This window comes from Condylura cristata, unplaced genomic scaffold (genome assembly GCF_000260355.1).
Source record: "Condylura cristata isolate star-nosed mole 26May11 unplaced genomic scaffold, ConCri1.0 scaffold00027, whole genome shotgun sequence".
NCBI lineage: Eukaryota > Metazoa > Chordata > Mammalia > Eulipotyphla > Talpidae > Condylura > Condylura cristata.
The window spans coordinates 1,680,294-1,693,782 of NW_004567128.1; the positions used below are offsets into that span (position 1 = coordinate 1,680,294).

The window sequence follows — 13,489 nt, forward strand, 5'->3', positions numbered from 1 at the left end:
GTAGCCCCGGCTCAGTCCTCCCCTCCATGTATTCTGTGTCATGCCTGCACCTCCTTCGCTCCGTGAAAAAGAATCGTTTATCTAGTTTGGAGTGCATGAAAAAGAGCATCATTCAGGCCACCGACAATTTTACTTCCAGTGCCCTGCTTTGTCCACCTTTGAAAGCCGTGGCTCTGAGGGACATTAACGAGGCACTAGACCAAGGAGTGAACTTGGATCCCAGCACTGGGTGGTCTGTGCCAATTGCCCTCGGCCACTGCCCCCATGATTCCCAAGGCGCATCCTCTGATCCCCCCCAAATACCCACTGACTTGTGGAAACTAAGCTCAATGTCCAATTTACCAAAACAAATCTGAGTTGACAAACACACTGTCAAAACTGAGCCACATAAACACAGGTTGGAAAAGGAAAACTGCTAAAAGTGTCATGAAAAACAGACATCACAAACGCTGCGAAGAAATTTAATTCCTTCAGAATCTCAAATTGCAGAAACATGATCAAGGCAATTTCCGATCCCCTGTCTCCACATGGGTAATTAAGATTTAGTTGACTTAGTGCCGTCTGGTTTCTGCTCGCAGATTATCCTTGTTATAGAGTCAGAGCAGAGGGCTTTTTCAGGACTGTGGAATGATGTTTTTTATCCCAGATCAGCAGGAATACAGGCTTTCAGATGACTCAAAACTTTAGACCTGCACAACACTGAACTCAACCTCATTTGTCAGGTGGGTTCACAGCCAGGAAGTAACTCCCAGAGACTTGCTGTTAGCTCAGAGCAACATCATCGCTCAACTCAAAATTATCTAATGGAAACTCAATCAAAACTGGGTGCAACATCCCAGATGAATTCACCAGCGAAGTATGTTAAATAACAATGCACATTCTTCAACTCTGCACATTCAGGCAGGGCTAGGGACTCCACTTGGAGTTAGAAAAACCACAGCGCAGACACACTACCCAGAGCTCCTGCAGCCAGCTGAGCGCCCTGATCCGAGCCACAGGGGGGTCGGTAACACCCACCAAGGCACCCACCAGGGCGGGCTGAAGTGCCGGCAAGGGGCAGCAGAAGCGTCAGATGGATGCAGTGGCATTGGGCAAGGCTGGAAATGGACTGCACAACACAGGCTATTCCCCACCCCCAAATTACAGCAGGGAGCAGTGAAAATGCAAATCAGTTCTTAAAGAGACAGTCTGGACAACATGTGGGGAAGGAACAGGTGGGGGAACAGTGCTCCCCGAACTCTCCGTCATGCCTCTGTACCATCACCGAGTTCACCCCCATGTCAGCACACTTCGATTCATTCACTGGATCAGTCAGAGAGCCAAGAATTCCTGCGAAGCAAATTTTAGGGGATCAGAGGGACTGATAAAAAAGAGTGACGAGTGGATAAGCACTAAGGCATTAGCCTCAAGTTTTAAAATAACGACTCAATACCACAGATATTTTGAAGAGCTCACCATTTCGTCTTATTTAAAAGAGCACTGAAGTTAACACGTTTTATCTGACACTTCAGTGAGAGCCAGAGAAGCCTCTGGATTTCACCAAACACCCACCTGCTGGAATTCGTGCACATTGAATGAAACCGTTCATGAAACCTTTTCTGTACTTCCCATCTGTCTGTAACATGCTCAAATTTTAGTAATTGGATCTCTTGGACATTCTTTAAAATAATCACAGACTCCCTTGACCATGCAACCTGATTAATAATGAATGAACATTCCTGAAAAGAAGCGCTTGGAAGCAGGGCAGATGCCTTGGGGGATATGAAGCTGTTAGTGATAAAAATTAAGGAGAGATGAAGGCTAGGTCACATGATCTGCTTATTTTCACTGAGACCTGCTCTTCCAAATTTACACAACAGAAAGCTGAAATGCACCTTCTGGAGTTCAAGTCTACAAGCGCACAAGCAAACACACACACACATAACAGTGCAAAAGAGCGACCCCGGTTTCCCAAGGAGCAGCGGCCCGATTCCCTTCTGTCTGAACAGTGCCAAGCACCCTCGCCCGTCTCAGAAATGCAGTCTGCTCTACTGAGACACGGAGAAGGAGGCTAAGAGCAGGAAATAGCACCCATGTCCTTAATAGCTTTCAGCATCTCTCGAGACTCTCACAAACACATTGCCTCATGTACCCACCGACGGACTGCACCCTAGTTCTTTTTGAAGAAACATCGCCGTAGGCAGAGGATAGGGACCCGCGAGACGACGGGCGGCCACCGAGACCAGATGGCGGGCGGCGGCAGAGTTGGAGCGCTCCTGTGTGTCTGAGAGCGTCAACAGTGAAACACAACAGGAAAACCGACGCGACAATTCCAGGAAGGCTAGCTCCACCTCATCCAGCCTGCCGCTGCTGCGTCCCGGAGTCAGAACTCCTGTCGCTGTACCACTGCCTCTGCGCAGGGGTGGCTGTGACGCCGTGCCCTTGCCCACCAGCGTTCAGCTGAGAGCACCTTGGGGACGCAGCTCAGGACAGGTCAACCCTGGCCGCTCAGTCCCCTCGAAATGATGGCTTGCCACCGGGGTCTGTCCTCATTACTCGTGGGCACCAGCAGCGGGGACCAGCAGCGTCCTTCAGTTGAGCGCTGAATGCCAGCTGGCCCAGCCGCCAACTCGAGCCACCAGTCCAGCTGAGGTCACCACGGGGCACTCGCCTGGCTCACACGCTGGCCCTGGTGACGTCCTGAACATGTTACCACGTTACACTGGGGGTTTCACATATGACACACTTAGCACTTGTGTCTATGCTCTGCACTAAATGTAGTGTCTGGGAGGAGTATTTGTCTTTTAATGTTACCCCAGGAAGGCGGGTTCTTGTACAGACACACTCAGCAGGCAGGTTTTCTTCGAAAACCAGAGCTCCGAGTTGTGATCTAGCCTCATGGGCATGAACCACACGATGCGTGCACACCCTACACACAGCTTTGCACTGATGTGCACAGGGTGCATGCATGTCCGCCACATGCAGCGCCTGCCACATGACAGCGGCCACAGCGCCCAGCGAGTCTGTGCCCGCACCCCAAATTACAGCCTCCAGGATGGCAAAGAAAACGTGACTTGAGAGAGCAAAGTAATCTTTTAACAACTGATTGATTGATGAAAGGAAGAAGGGGAAGTGGCCGTCCCAGGAGCACAAACAGGTCGCCCAGCTATGCACTTCTCTCAAGGATGCTGCTTATCACCACGAAGACAAGAAGCAAGACCCGTCTGTCAGCAGGAAAGGGAGAAAAGAAAGGAAAGTCCACGCCGAGGGCAGACCGCGTGATCTGGCCGGGAGCCACGCAGTCACCTCCGGGAAGGTGTCAGAAATTCTTGCCCGGGAGCAACAGGCGGCGGGGGCTGCCCTCAGGTGCCCCCTCGCCGCCAGCAGGCCTGCTTCCGAGCCGCCACCGTGCCCTGGGCCAAAGGGCTCCGCGTATTTGGATGCAAAAATGCAAACATAATTTCTTGGCTTGTCTCTCTACACATCATAATTTTATTTGCCTTGGAACAATAAGCATGGGGGCTCTCGGTTTTCCAAACAGACACTTCCCTACAAGTCCTCACAGTCCACAGAAGACACACGCTCACACCACCAACAGAATCTGAAAGAAAGTTTGCCCAGAGCCGCGAGAACCTTGCTTCAGACACGGTCAGCGCGCCGCCCGCTTGTCCATGTTTTGGGGCGGCAGTGGGAAATTAGCTGCACATCTCAGGCTGAAACATCAGGAAACAAATATTGACTCCACCCTTCCAAAAACAAAAGAAAATGATAAACAGCAACAAATTTTAGAGTCGTCAAAAAAGAGCATGACCGGACTGCCTCCGTAGGAAATCTCCCACTGTCGGAGGGTCTCGGACGCTTCCTATCCTTCACCTCTGGCGAATCCTCTCACCCCCCACTTCTGGTCTATACCCAGCTCTTGTATGCATAAATAAATAAAATAAATCTTTAAAAATAAATAAATAAATACATAAATAAAAATTAAAAAAGAAGATCCAGTTTCAAAGGCAAAAGGCACCCATTTTCATGTTATATTGAAAATGACATGTTTTCCAGATCTGTACTGTATCGGGGGTCAGGAAAGAAGTTGGTTCTGAATAGGTAGCAAACTGGAAAGAGAGGAGAACAAGAACTTGTGAAAGCCAGTCTCCCTCTGGAAGTCTAAATTGGCCCTTCTGGGGAGAGACCAAAGGCTTGGTGGGGCGGCGGGGGGGGGGGGGGTGGTGGTGATGGTGGTGGTAATGGTGTTGAGGGTGGTGATGGTGGTGAGGATGGGGGGTTGGTGATGGTGGGGAGGTGGGGGGTGGTGATGGTGATGATGGTGTTGGGGGTGGTGGTGATGGTGGGGTGATGGTGGGGTGGGGGTGGGGGTGGCGTGGTGGTGGTGGTGGTGGTGATGATGGTGGGGTAGTGGTGACGATAGGGTGATGATGGTGGAGGTGGTGGGGGTGGGGTAACCATGGGGGTGGTAGTGGAGATGGAATTACCACCCAAGTCCCAAATTACTTGAAGGAATTCGCTCTTCACAAAGCCCTCAGTTGTACCTTCACTGCGCACTCCTTCTCCTGTGTATTCCTAAAATATAGCCACTGAATCCTGAAAAGGGCTACCTGGAAATTAGCAAAGTAACACAGGAGGGCCCGTGTCCAGAGGGCACTGGAGTGGGTTTTGGGCGCAAGCCAACGCCACCTGGAAAATGCTGCTCTCTCCTCTCCACTACTGTCCACCGAGACACGTGCATCAATAGGCAGTCGCTGATGGTGGCCTGTGGGGCATTTCCCATTGCTCTCTGAACACTGGCAAGCTCAAGCTCAACCACACAAACAACTCCCTGGAGCCGTGACTCGTGGGGGAGAGACAATATTCCACAGTCTGCGCAGGTTGGGAAATTTCCTCAAATAGGATGTCTATCTCAAAGAAAACTGCTTTCGCGCTCAACTTCAAAGTTACCACACACAAAAACCTTGTGCTCACAAGACCCTGAAGCTACTCTGTGATCTTGAAAGGGGAAAGAAAAGTAAGACTTGTTCACAACTGCTGGCTAACTGCTACCATGATGCCTTTCACCATTTCCCGTGATCAATGAAGCTCAGCCGTCAGAGGACGGAGTCTTTTTTTAAGGCCACAGAAAGAGGAGCGACCCTTTTGTTCAGACATGTTATTGTAAAGCACCACACGTGAGGGGGACGATGGGAAACGCAATGAGAAGGACAGCAGTAAACGGAAACAGGATATTAAGAACAGCATCGGGGATGGAGCGTCTGTACAGAACAAAGCCGGAGGTAGGGGGTGGGAAGGCTTCTTGGGGGAAATGCAAGGAAAAATACTTTGAACAGATTGAAGTCCTCACGGCCAGACTCGTTTTTCCAAGCAACAAGAGAGCTTTAGGTCTGGGCTACAAGGATGTAAGCATTAGAACGCACCCACCCCATTCAAAGTACCCGAAAATGCAAACCACTTCCAAATCACTCCCTTCCACCCTGGATGCACTTCTGGAAATTTCCAGATTCTACATCCTACTCTTTTGCAAACAGGGACGGTTTGTTCTTTCCATTGGGACTGACCTAACATCGGTGTGGGGTACCACGATGTGGGGTTCAGGCACGCGGCCTTCTAACTCGACAGCTGAAAACACACCCCTGTGAGCGCCACCGAGTCTAATTCCATCCTTCACCAAGGAAACTGGCTTTACAAAAAGCTGCGCTTGGTCTCTATTCCTGAGGAAACGGATTTTGCACAAATAGAAAAGTCTCTCTCCACGCAAACCCACTTTAACTTAACATTTTAAATATCACCTTTACGAAGAGCTTTCGAGAAAGGCCGGGGGAAAGAAGGAGGGTGTCCCAGCCACCAGCTGTGTTCTTCTGAGACAAATTCTGCTAACACGAACAAGAGCATGAGCCACTTAATAAGACACCGTCTGTCTTCGTGGAGTTTACTGGGGTTATCACGTAATAAGAATATAACTGTTAATCTTGCTGTCGAAGTTAAAGGGGTTCAGAAAAGGATCTAACCTCCCCTAGCTCGTGGGTACCTTCCCCCTCTCCGTGAGCTGCTGCTCTTCGGCCTCCCTTTCCTGCCCCGTCCTGTCAAGATGAGAGGACAGCTTCGTCTGGCTGTCCCCCGTGTGTGTTGTCAGGAAGTTGGGGGGTTAAGCCTTGAGCTCAGTTGCACGACTGTCCTTGGCCTAGTTTTGGGGTGAGGCAGCTGGTGTGATGTGCAAAGAAACATGTACCTTGAAGCCAGAGAAAGCTGAATTCTAAGATGCTAACAGAATCTTCCTATTGCACACAGCTTCCTCAGCTGCACGGTGTGGGCAGCGAGAAGCCATCGCGGGTTGCATGAGGCAAAGTCTCTGAGTGTCCGGCCAAACTGTCCCTTGCCTGTCCTTCTGCTCTTGTCCCGAGTCCCCTCTCCCCGCTCTTCTTGGAATAAAGTCCTCACCTGGATTTCTTGTTGGAGACCTCTTCAAAGCACCTTCAGGAGCAGGAAGGCTGTAAGCCCATCCACTTACTCAGTCCTGTCTGTGAGGTGGTTCTTCGGTGAAGGAACGGTGGATGAACGATAACTAAGGCAGCCTCCCCTTGCACTTCCATAACCTCATCATCTTCCTACACGTCGGCAGCCCGCCCTCTGTTCATTACAACTAGGCCTCCCACCATGATCGCAGGCTTTAGCCCCCTGATCCCCACTGCGCGGCTCCCTGTCTCCTGTCAATCCCTTGCCAGGTTTTTTGATTTTGCAGCAAATAGAGCAGCTTGGCCTGGGTGGGGAAGTGAAAGGTTTCACATTTTCCCTGCTTGCCAGCTTCGCAGGCGCTGGCAGAGACACGGGCCCTTCAACCAAAGACTGCCGCCGTCTGTGCTGGGGCCACAGCCCCAGCTGCCCCTGAGTGTCTGGCCAGCAGGGGGCGCTAGGAATCAGCTCCCTCCTGGGCTTCCAGGCAGTTCTGGTAGAGGCTGGACTAGGCACGAATGACCCTGGAGTCCTGGAAGATGAGAGTGAAAGGAGCCGGCTAGGGTGGACCGCCCCTTTCCACCGGCTTCCAGCTCCACTTCCTGCCACCCTCTAAGGTCAGGTGATGTGCCGGGCAGCTGGCAGGGCGCAGGGTGGCATCACCTTTAGATTTCTGCCCAAATACTTGGGGTCTGTGAAAATTCCCTTGACAGGCCCAAGTCTGCTCTGACACTTCAGCACCTCTTGGACCTTGGCCTAAGCTCAGTTTTAAAAGTTTGGCAGAATATGCTAATTTTATTATTCCGATGGCATTACAAATCCTATATGAATGCCAATTTGGCTTTCTTTAATTTTTTAAATTACTTGTTTGTCGAAATAACATTGCATTATAACTTTCTAAAACATTTTTTGCAGTAAAACCAGAGAGCATCTTCTTCGATTATTCTTTCACTCAGTGGGTAGTTCTGAGTTCTTTCTGGGTGCCAGGCGCTTGTCTGGGTACCAGGAAAGCACTGGGGGATTTCATAGCGCCATATATAAAGAGAAAAAAACATGAGAAGACTGCCGTGGTAGGAGATGGAGAAGAAGAGATCGCCACTCTTGAGCTGTGCAGACTTGCTTGATTATTTCGGCCTTTCCCTCTGCCAATAACCAAGCCCGGAACATCTTAACTTCAGCATAAAATGTTCCAGCATCTGGACAGAGCTGTGATGTAATTTCTCAAGTTGTTAAATGTTTAGTTTCAGATGTCCTTAAGGAGTGATTTCTTTTTCAAAGTCATTAAAATCCAGCTTTTGTTATTTCTTATATGAAAAGCCAAAGCAATGCACTACTGCAAAGGAATGGCCCTTGTTTATTTTAGTGGTGAAATCTGAGGGGCAAAAGTCGTGATCACAGGATGCAGGAACCGTTAGACTTCCCGGAGCTGAGTGCCGAGCTAAGCGCGCGAACAGGGATGCCAGGCCCAGGCCCAGAGCTGCCATGGGTAGCGAGTAAAGGCACCGCGCGGCATGGGGGTGAGGAGAAGGTGAAGAGCCTTTTCAAGAGCGGCTGTTATCTGTGCTGATCTGCGCTTACCTTTCTAGGAGAGGAAATTTCAGGAAAGAAAAGCAAAGTTGTGGGGAATGAAGGGGTAGGCAGGGCTTCGCGACGGGAGAATCGAAGGGGAATTCAAACTGGGAGGCGCCCTGCCTGCGAGCTCTGGCCCAGCCTCAGACAATGAGGGCAACGAAGAAAGTTAGCCCCAAACCGGTACGTTCCCTGGCAACAGTGGCCAGATCCGGGTGGTCACAGCCCTTCTCTGAAGGCCGGGAGGGGGAGACCACCTCGTAACCTAGGCAGTGGCTCTGGTGGGTCAAGCGTGGCTATGGCAACAGCAGCGGAGGCGGCCAGCCACCCCTGGGCGAAAGGAACGCGCAGTGGCAGCATGAGCTCCGGCCCGCACCCCATGGTTTTTAAGCCAAAAAAAAAAAAAAAAAAGGACATTTACATGGCTTCTTTGGAGGCATGACAATTCTACTACCAACATGTAAAAAATATGTACTTGTAACGTACATGAAGCCAGATCCCATACGTACGGACAAGGCTTCTGCAGACTTCTAAAAGATGTCCTCAAGGCAGGCTAAACCTGGAGATTTTTTGGGGGGGGCATTATTCAAATATGTTTCCTTGAACCTTTGAGAGAAATCTGAAACGTAATTTATGAAACGGAAACTCAAGACATTTCCTTGGAATTAACAGGAACAGGTGTGATTTTAGGGACTAGACTCGAAGGGTTTTCTGTTGTCTTGTTTGTTTAGGGTTCTGTGAAACTTAAAGGGAAAGACTTCAATGTGAGCGAATATGTGCGCATTCCATCTTGGGCATTTTCTCCTGTCATTCAGTAAAATGATGCAAGAACCTGGCATTTGGAATACACGAGAACTGACCTTCAAAGGCCTCCGTGCTCCAGACAACCTAGAGCCACCCAGGGAAAGATGAGCAGCCCGAGGGCCGTCAACTGTCGAGGCAGCCAGAGCGCTGCGGGAGGGATAAGCTGCTCTTCACAGTGGGCAGGAATGCAGCCGGAGAAACGTTCACAGTCACGGGAGAGAACAGAACCTTTTTGAAAACACTGTTTGGAAAGTCTGACTGGGGGCGCTGGGGCGAGTGTGGCTCTCGCTGCTTGGGGAGCTTCTTTGGCGGGTCCCTGTTTAAATCAAGAGACACTAGACCGACCGACGGCACAGTTCCAAGCCGTTCCGCCAGTAGTCCTCAAGGACTGAGAGTAGTCCTGAGAGTAGTCTTCTCTCAGTCTCTTTTTGCCAAGTCTTGCTCTTAAGAAGGCTCGTGGCATTCAAAACATAGGCACTCTTTTTTCTAGGGGGTCCTCAGAGAATCCTATCGCCCTAAATCCCTGCAAAGTTCTGAGAGATGACCCAAATCGTGGTGCTCAGAAGCAGTGACAGGCCCTAGGGCTGATTTGGCTGCAACAGCTGCCATGAGCGAGCCCCAGGTTGATGGGTGGCTAAGATGTCCTTGGTCACGGCCCGGACAAGCAGCATGTCCCCTTCAGAACCGCCCTCTGCAGGGGAGGCATCAGGGAAAACTGTGGACTGTGTCGCCTGCTGCATCGGGGACATTATTCCTCCACTAAGCACCTGAATATGTCCTCAGAAAACTGCAAAGGGACGCAGGAGGCGTCACTTCGGTAACTTCGATGCCCTGATAGGCTAGTGGCTTTGTGTTGATTACTCACTGCACAAAAGTGAAGATCTGCATCTGTGTGTGTGTACAGAATCCTTAACATAATGAAAATAGTATTCAGTCGAGAGAGCTGGAGACTTTCGGGCAAGAAAAAGGGGTGCGTGCGTGCAGCTATCATCCGAATTTTGGCCTCTGAACTTCTTTCTTTGACCATCCCTTCAGGTTCCAAGGTCTGAAGTTTATCTTGTACCGACTGATTCACTGGTCTCCAGCCCCTACTTAAACCCTCAGGGCATGGGCCTTTGTGCATCTGAGGATGCTGAGGCACTGAGGTCGGGCATCTCGCCCAAGGCCACAAAGCTGGCTCCTTGCGCACGCGTGCGACGGTCCCATTCCCGAGGAACGGGGACTTTCTCAAGTCTGAATGTAGAAAAAACCGCCCCCCAGCTCCCCAGGAGTTGACAGCGGGATCCTATGGGCGAGCAGGTGCTTTAACCCAGGGCGAAAACGAGGAGCAAGACCCAGGACTGCATTGCGCCCGCCCCTGGCTCACTCGGCTCCGCCCCTCTTGTCAGAATGCTCAAGTCACCGCCTTCCCACCCAGCCTCCCTGCGCAGTGAACAGCCCGTGCAGGCTCCCAGGAAGCGAGTTCACAGGAGAAATATATCAGTTCTAGTTAATGATTACTAGAACGAGTGTAAATATTTTAAAACACACAACAGTTTCTAAGTACATGTGATTTCCATTTTATTTTATGAAACACTAAGATTCCACTTGCTCGCCCCATTCACTATAACCTGCTCTCAGCCCTGACCTGTGTATAACTCCCTCCGGCGTAAACTGGAACAAGGTGCTCTGAATGGAAGGAATGGGAGCAGCCGACATCCCAACGGGCTCCATCTACCACATCAAGTTCGGAAACCTTTCAAAAGCGTCACCTGATATTTCTCTAAGGTAGCGGCAGTTTATGAATTTAAAAGGAGGGCTGAAAGAGGCACCACAGTCCCGTCCCACAGTAACGCCGGCATACCCAAAGTAAACAGCACTGAGGGGTCTCCGAGACACCGAAACCTTGCTAGAAGAAAAGCAACACTTGGTAGAAGGTGGTATTTCTTCGCAGAAAATAACGCATATGTGTGCAGGCAGCGTTAAGAAGGCAGCAACCACAGCTTGAGGCGTGAGCCCTCTGGAGCTGGCGAGGCGTGGCCCTGCTTGCGAGACAGTTCGACATGCGAGGGGCCGAGCTGACAGAGCCCGTGAGCCCTGAGAAGGGTCAGCTCTGCCAGTTGTCTGACCTGACAGAAGCGTGACATGTATTCATTTACAACACCCCCAGCCAAGGACCGGAGGAGGACCCACGCGCTCAGAGCTGTACCCCACAGGTACAGCTTTCGCGCCCTCTTCCTTCCCATCGCATTCACAAAAATGGAATCAGGCTGCATTCTGATTTGAAGCTGTTATTTCACATAGAATAGACTGGGTAATTTTTCATGTTCAAAGACTTGTGATTGCTCGGGATTAGCCGCAAGTGCCTTTTAGCGCAGCTGAAGGATGACTGCCCCTCGCCAAATCAAACAGCGCATGCAAGCGGGGGATTTAACAGAGATTAAAATGCGAGCAACTTATTTTTTCCCATGACAACACGCATCGTCAATGAGGATGATACTGCTCCCGAGGGGGAGGAAACGAGTTCTCGGCAGCAAGAAATCTTATTTTTTGATGCACAAAGCACAGAATATACAAAAGTGGATCTACCAGAGCGGTGGCATTAATATTTCCTGGGGAGAGTGGTTAGGGAAACGCTGGGGTGAGGGCCTGCGCTACAGCTTCCCGAGCTGTGGCCTTCGCACCCCTGGGGCTCAACAGATGGATCTCCCATTGGAAACGCCTCACCACTGAGTCTGTTCTAGCCCATTTCTGAGCTGGAGAAAGTGAGGTCCAAGACGCAGATCGTCAGTAAGTCAGCTGGCCATGATGTACGCACGGCGTGGAAGACATTTGCCACGTTCTCACTAAAAACCCCGAGGGGCCGGAGTTGGGCGACCCACACTGGTTGGGTGACACCGAGTTCTGCGGGCAGATCCCCTCTGAAAGGGCTCAGTGGGGCCAGTCTGCCATTCAAGAGCCACCAGCTCTTGCTCTGTGCTGCCCTCTTGTGCTGCCTGAGCCTCTTCCGGGCAACCTCAAGTTGCCTGCCACTCACCGCCTTCTGTTCTCCAGTGTCTCCTGGTGCTGACACAGGACGTGGTCAGGCAGCAAAGAGAACACCACAGGGCAGATTTCCTAGCAGGAAGAAGCAAGTGTCTGCAGGAAGGAGAAACTGTAGTCTCTCCTTAGCTCATTAACCCTACAGAGAGAGGACCAACTGTTCACAAGTTGCTGCTACCACAGGTCACACAGCAGCACAGGAAGAAGGCACTAGCTGAAAGTCTTCCTCGCTCTCTCTGGTAGGCAGCATTTCTAAAATGGCGGTTCAAAGATGTCTGCTTTCAGAAACTACGAAAGGGAGATATCACTCCCGTGTCGGCGTTGCTTTCTATGGCTCAGTCGATGGTGAGGGAGGGACACAGCTGAGTGGACCTGACCTGACCACGTGGGCACCTTGAAGCTGAGAACTTTCTGTGACTGGTGGCGGAGAGTAACTTCGAGAGATGCGGACTTGGCAAGAAGCTCAAAATGTGCCACCGCAGCTCTGAAGGGCAGATGACCATGTGAGAAGGCATTTGGGGGATACCTCAGAAGAGACCGTGAGCCCCAGACAACAGCTGTTCAGGAAACGGGGCATTCACTCTTACCATGGTGAGAAAATGAATTGTATCAACAATGAAGTGAGCTTGACAACAGGTATCTCCCCAGAGCCCAAGAACCTAATCTGGCCAACAGCCTGCCCTGGCACCATGAGACCCCAAGCAGAGAGCTGGGCCACCCAGATTGATGACCCCCAGAACCAGAAGCTAACGAATGTGTGTGGTTTCAGCCTGTGTGTTCGTAGTAGAGACTCGGGAGACACAGAGCTCCCCATCTGGCCTCCAACTGGACCAGTCGTGCCAATGGGTGGCACCCTAGGTTCCAGGTCCAGGTCAGTGACAATCAGTTCAAGTACAGTCTCCCATCCCGGACCTCTTGTTGGCCTTCGTGACCCTTTGAGAAGTTACAGCAATCTGCCTATCAAGTCCTAGCTCTTGACCCTGCTCTCATCAAGGGCCCTCCCTGGTGGCACAAGGGGTTAAAGTGCAGCACTATGAGGCAATCTGCAGCCACTGCAGCCTAAGTGATTCCCCACCAGGGAGGTGACCCCCAGGGCACAGCAGACCTCTCCTGACTCACCCCCCTGCTCCCCACAGCAGTGTACTTCGTCCATCTGCCTGTCCTGCTCCCCTCTCTGTCTCTGGTGAAGCTTCTCACTGCCCCTGAACCTTTGGCCTGTACCACAGTTCTTGTGTGCATAAATAAATCAGTCTTTTAAAAAAAAGGGGGGGGGGTGGAGACTGCCTTCCACGTAATGACGAAGTTTTCCTTGCTCTCCACCCTTTCAGCCTCCACCCCCTGCTTAACTTCATGCCTAGTATCATACACAGCTCATGTGTCCATCTGATGGATTTCACTTGAATTGTCCAAGCTGCGTAGAATTTTTCTTTCTACATTTAGAATGTTTCATCTGCCTCTCCAAGTCTCCAGTGTCTTCATTCGCCCATAATGAGTTGTGCAAAGGATTGTGTAAAAAGGTAAATGGAAGTCTGAAGTCTGTGCCTCAGTTTTCCTGAAATTTCTGTGGGGAAAATGGAGGTAGCGATTCCAAGTGACACGCTCAAGTGCAGTGATGAGGAAGGGGATTAGGCACCAGATGTGGCTGAATTTGAAGGCTTCC

General features: G+C 50.9%; 1 protein-coding gene across 1 annotated transcript in view; it reads right to left on the reverse strand.

Moving 5' to 3' along the window:
• Positions 1–2,165, reverse strand: part of MID1 (midline 1) — a 90,138-nt gene extending 87,973 nt beyond the window's left edge. The window contains exon 1 of the mRNA XM_004689842.2: positions 2,136–2,165. The gene's annotated coding sequence lies outside the window, so the exon portion shown is untranslated. The remainder of the gene's footprint in view (positions 1–2,135) is intronic.
• Between the last annotated feature and the right edge of the window lie 11,324 nt (positions 2,166–13,489).